The 6,044-nt window shown below is 30.2% G+C and overlaps 1 pseudogene; it reads left to right on the forward strand.

Moving 5' to 3' along the window:
• Positions 1 to 321: 321 nt before the first annotated feature.
• On the forward strand, positions 322 to 3,929 carry LOC132316297 (endochitinase-like; annotated as a pseudogene).
• The last annotated feature ends 2,115 nt before the right edge of the window (positions 3,930 to 6,044 follow it).

The following is a 6,044-nucleotide window of genomic DNA, read 5'->3' on the forward strand; positions in this document are numbered from 1 at the left end:
AAATCTATTTCAAACAAAGAAAAATGTTATTAATTCCAATAGCAATATTCCATTTTAAAAATATAAAAAAAATGTGAAATAGAGCATTCTAGAGATCGACTGAGAGAGTAGCATGTAGAAGAAGAAAAAAAAGAGAGACTTAGAAAGGGAAAGAAAGATAACTAACCGTGAGGTTGATGGAGGTCGACAATTGAGTTATAGTGATGGTGATGGTGAGGAATTTAGGGCAACAAAGTTATATTTATATATATAATAATGGTGGACGGTGGAGATTGAAGTACAAGAATGGTGGACGGTGGAGATTGAAACACAAAATGGTAGATGGGTAATTGGTTGATAATTATAGAATATATGGTATTTCCATACATTTTTAAAAATAAATACAAAATAACTATAATATATTTTTAATTAAATATAGTAGTGTATAATATATTTGTAAGTAATATACAATATATAAATGATGAAGAAAACATATATTTTTTTATATTTAATATATATCACCAATTAATCACATATATTTTGTCTATACTAGTATTAAAATTATCTATTTATCTATCTATATTATTTTATTATTAAAGATACAAAATATTTTAAATCATTTAAACTATACACCTCAACATCAATAAAATTAATATATCACATCAATAAAATTAATACACTCATACTAAATTAATAAACTCTTATTTCAGCTATATAGTATATACCTATATCAACATTTTCATACTTCAATTAATAAACTTCTATAACAATAGTGGAGATTTGATTTTTGCGACTAATTGTGATTTATCTTGTGGCTACGAAGAATTGAGAGATTTCTAAAAGTGTAATTAGAGTGGTATGTGCTTAAGTCATACAATCATTTTGTATTTTAATTAGGGTAAAGTGAGAAAAATATCTTTAATGTTTTAATTTTGGGTAAATAATACATCTATCATTTATTTTGGGTATATGACTCCATTAAGTTAAAAAAATTAGCAAGGAATGGCTTATGTTGTGTATATAAGTCCGTTAAGAACTTAAGATTGAAAAATGAGCAAAAAATGGCTTGAAGTCACTATCAAAATGTAAAATTTCAAAAACACCCTTATCTCTTCCGATAATACTCTTATAAGGGCAAAGTGAGAACGTATTCAGGGAAGTTTTAGTCTTTTCAACATTCACTCATTGTTTGCACCAAAATTGAATGTTAAGAAGGTTTTAGAATGTATAGGGGGGGTTATATACTCTATATGCATACTATAAGGGTATTTTTTTTGTCCGCAATCCCATATTAATTAAATATACAAAAAGAGGGACAATTTAGTTATTTCACATTTAATTTTTTTTTTTTCAGTTATTGAATGACACTTTAATCTTTTCAACATTCAGGTCCTTATTTTTTTCTCTCGACCCTTTTAATTATTAATAATATTTGTATATCAGGAAAGAAGGTTGCTAACTCAAGGTCTCAAACACATTTTCAAGTTCTTATGAAATTAAATTTTTATTATTCCACAATTATATTATAGCCTTTTGTATTTTATAATAGCTAATGAAATCCTTTTAATTTTATTTGTCTTATAGGATTTAATTTATAAATTACTCTTTTAAAAAAAAATACCCTTTTAAAACATGTAATATAATTTTCAAATAAATGCATAAATAATATGTTTATAAGTAAAACTAATTGTGCATAATATATATGACAACAATTCACTACCATATCATCTTTTAATTTTTCATTCGAATAGAAATCATCTTTTTTGTATTCAATATTTAACCATATGTGTCACACGTGATTATTTTTAATATTAATATAAATATATAATATAAATTTTATAATACTTATTTTATTTTATTAAATATTAGTATTTTATTGCATTTAAAGTTGGGTTCGATAATCTATTTAGTATATCCATGTATATATAAATCAATGTTGAAGGTCTTGGGTTCGAGTAAAGTTATGAAAACATGACTTTAGTCTTTATGTCTTGAATGAGTTTTTATTTTGACTTTAGTCTTTTATGTCTTGAATGAGTTTATGATTTTTTTAATATTAATATAAATATATAATATAAAATTTATAATACTTATTTTATTATATTAATTTATTAAATATTAGTATTTTATTGCATTTAAAATTGTTTGTGATATATATATATATATATATATATATATATATATATATATAAAACAATGTTGTACTTTAAAGACACAAGGAGCATTTGTGGCGGCTTAGCAGGAGTTCCTCCCTCTCCTTTATGTTGAAGGTCTTGGGTTCCTGTTGTAATGAAGTCATGTTTTAATTTATATTTTATGTGTCACTTATACAGTTTGACAGGTACACTTAGGTTGTGCGGGCTGATCGGGCTTAATATTTCAGTCCGGGTTCGGACTGGGTTTTGGGCTACATGACACATCAATCCAAGCCCAGCCAAAATTAAATTTGAGCTCAATAAACCTAGCCCAGGATCGGACCGGAAACAAAAAAACATTGTCCAAGCCCGTAAAAATTCGGACTTGGCTCGAGTAAATTCGGATTCAGCCCGTCAGAATTGCAGCTCTAGCAGGGTCAGGCCATCATCAAGGCAACAACTCCTAAACTACTGCGGTGAACAAGGTTATTGTGGCTCCACATCTGACTACTGCGCAGATGGTTGCCAGAGCCAATGCACTGGTGGTCCAACTCCAAGTTCCCCCCTCCAACCCCCCCTTCCCCCTGTGGTGGCGATGACGACATTAGCTGCCTCATCACCCCATCTCTTTTTGACCAAATACTTCCAATACCGGAATGATCCTAGATGTTCCAATAATGGATTATACCAATACGATGCTTTCATCACTGCTGCGAAATCCTTTAATGGATTTGGCACAACCGGAGATGTTGCTACACGAAAAAGGGAGCTTGTAGCATTCTTGGGCCAAACATATCATGAAACATCAGGTTCATTAGTTTAAATCACCACCCTTAAGTTGTTTAATATGATTAAGATTACTACGCTCTTGTACAATTTTTTATTTATTTATTTATTTTTGTTACTTACACATAGACCCTAATTGTTTTTGGTGCAGGTGGGTGGGATGCTGCACCAGGTGGTCGATATGGATGGGGATATTGCTTCATTGAGGAATTAGGGACACCGCACTATCCCTGTGCTGAGAGTTGGCCATGCAATCCCAATAAAGAGTACTATGGTCGAGGACCCATCCAACTCACTCAGTATGTCTTCGAGCTCTAGCGTAGCGTGGCACATTATTTCAATAATGATGATCATTTTATTTTGAGACAAAAAAAAAAAAAAAAAAAAAAAACCACACCCAATAATTTTTAATTTTATTTAATTTAATTTTAAGAAAATATTGTATAAAAGAAAGTTTATGAAAACAATTCTTATAGTATATTACTTTATATCTACTAATAGGTCGGTAATTATATATATATATATATATATATATATATATATATATATATATATATATATATCCACGCCAACGGCAGTACGGCAACTTCAAGGAAAGTTGAGACGTGGAATCAATTCCTAGTTTATCAGACACAAGTATATGTGAAGATTAAGTTTGGAGATGAGTTTAACCTTGGTTTCTTGAACTTTTTTTTTCAGCAACTACAACTATGCACACGCGGGTGAAGGCATTGGTGAGGATCTCATAAACAACCCGGAACTAGTAGCCAAGCCAACAATGCAATCATATCATTCAAGACTGTCATCTGGTTTTGGATGACGCCACAGTATAACAAACCCTCAAGCCACGATGTCATCACCGGAATGTGGATACCGTCGAATGCAGACATATCAGCAAATCGGGTCCCGGGTTACGGTGTGATCACCAACATAATCAATGGTGGGCCGGAGTGTGGCCATGGTCCAGATGATAGGGTGGAACATCGGATTGGACACTACAAGAGGTACTGTTTTGGGGTATGGAATTGATTACAAGAGTATTAGTAAATATCTGAGTGCTTAAAATGATGGGATAGACCATCCTATGCAACTATCTAAATAAAGATAAAATATTTTTTTAAAAAAAAATATATATTTTTTTAGGTAAAATATTCTTTTATTTTTATTTTATCGGTGTTTGACAAATGTTTACATTGAGGTTGAGGTTGAGGTTGAGATCGAGTCTATAGGGCGGGACATGTAAAATAACTTGTCGAAAATTGATGAATAAATTATTTTTGTTAAATTTTAATTTTTTTTTTCTTCGTAAATATTTTACAACAACCAAATACAAAAAAATAAAAAAAAATATTTTTTGAAAAATATTTTACGTCCAAACAAACAGCGCCTATTTATTTATTTTATGTTAATTTTTTTGCAACAACAACTAACTATAAAATTCGGGAAATGCTTAATTTTAATTCAACTTGAATCCTATAGTTTGTCTTTAATAACCAATGAGCCATTAGCGAGTAATGGGATAACATCTACTCGATCCCTCAAATGGGTGGTGATAGGTTCGAACAACCTATAAACTTCTTTTTAATATACATAATTTCTTAATGCAAGACAGAATGATGAACAGTTTGACAAGTCTATTTTTAACCTAGAAGGAGCATTTTTTGGGGTGGAAAAGGCCAACTAGCTTTAGCTTGTAAGCCATGAGAAAGACGGACAAGCTTTACCTTGTGAGCCATGTTAGTTTTCGGTTGAAAACTTTTGTTTAGGATTCGAAATTGCGTTTTATGTTTAGTAATTTTATTAGTTCTTTATTTTTTCAGAATTTTTAGATATGACTTATTTTTAGACTTATTTCTAATAATGTAGCTGATGGCTTTTAAGAAAACGAGTGACTATACTTATCAGAAAGGGGAAAAAAAAACAGTGACTATAGGAAAGTTGAAGCATTAATGATTGGAGTTGATCAATCTTTCATGTCGTCGAAGATTGATAAAGAATGTTAGGGTGTGGGAATGGACGTTTCACATGAAGCTACATGTGCAAAAATGCGATGTTCTGAAATATATTTTAGAGCATCTTTAATGTAAAATGTTATATTTTCATGTCAAATTTATAATTTGAGATGAGCTACAGTATCAAAATGCTATAATTTTGCAATTCTGCTCAAATGGTTCATTTCATCCAAAATATTATTTTTTTATATAACAATCATTTCATATTTTGAGAGCCCATTGAAGTACCTTATTTTCATTTTAGCAACTTTTGACAATCTCAAAATATGAGAGGTTTTTTTGAGAGAAACCATTGGATTGCCTATTTTCATACATTTGCTATATTTGAGAATCTCAAAATATGAGAGGTCTTTTGAGAGTCTATTAGAGTGCCTTATTTTTATTCATCTATTATATTTTGAGTTTGAGAGCTCATTTGAGAGGCCATTGAAGATGCTCTAAGTTGAAAAAATAAGGAAATTGATTGTATCATTAATTAATTTTTTAAATGCATAAATAACTTGTAATTATAGAATCGGGAAATTGATAAATAAGAAAATTGAAGTTATAGTTCTTGATATCATTATTTACATTGTATAAAATTTATAGATTATATCAATTTAATTATATAAATAAATAAATAAATAAAAATAAAAAAAAAAATAAAAAAAGGAGGACAAGGAGGCACGGGTACACTCATCTATTAACAACATACGTATGGATTGTAAAATTAAAACCAGTTGCAGGTATGAGAAGGGTATGAATTTGTTCATAATTAAACGGGACGAATACAAATTTAGACAAACTTCTTCCATATCGACCCCGTTGCCATCCCTAGCGATCTCCCTTATGTTGTTGTTGAGCATTTGAACTGCTGTATGGACTGGACCCTTGTTGTGGTTTTTGTGTTATGCTTTTCGCCTTGGACCTTACCTATTATGGCCACGCTGTATATGTTGTGTCCTCTTTTGTTTTGGGTCACTCCTGTTTCCAATGGGCTGGTTCCTTTGTTTTATGTTTTGGGCCTGGGAATGCTCCTTTTAATACTGTACAGTTTTTCCTTTTCAATTAAATTCTTACTTACCCAAAAAAAAAATATATATATATATATATATATATATATTTACTTTCTCATGTGGATATCGTTGACATA

The sequence above is a fragment of the Cornus florida genome, unplaced genomic scaffold, assembly GCF_030987335.1.
Source record: "Cornus florida cultivar Cherokee Brave unplaced genomic scaffold, ASM3098733v1 CherokeeBrave_3.0.0_Hap2_Chr07, whole genome shotgun sequence".
NCBI classification, from domain to species: domain Eukaryota; kingdom Viridiplantae; phylum Streptophyta; class Magnoliopsida; order Cornales; family Cornaceae; genus Cornus; species Cornus florida.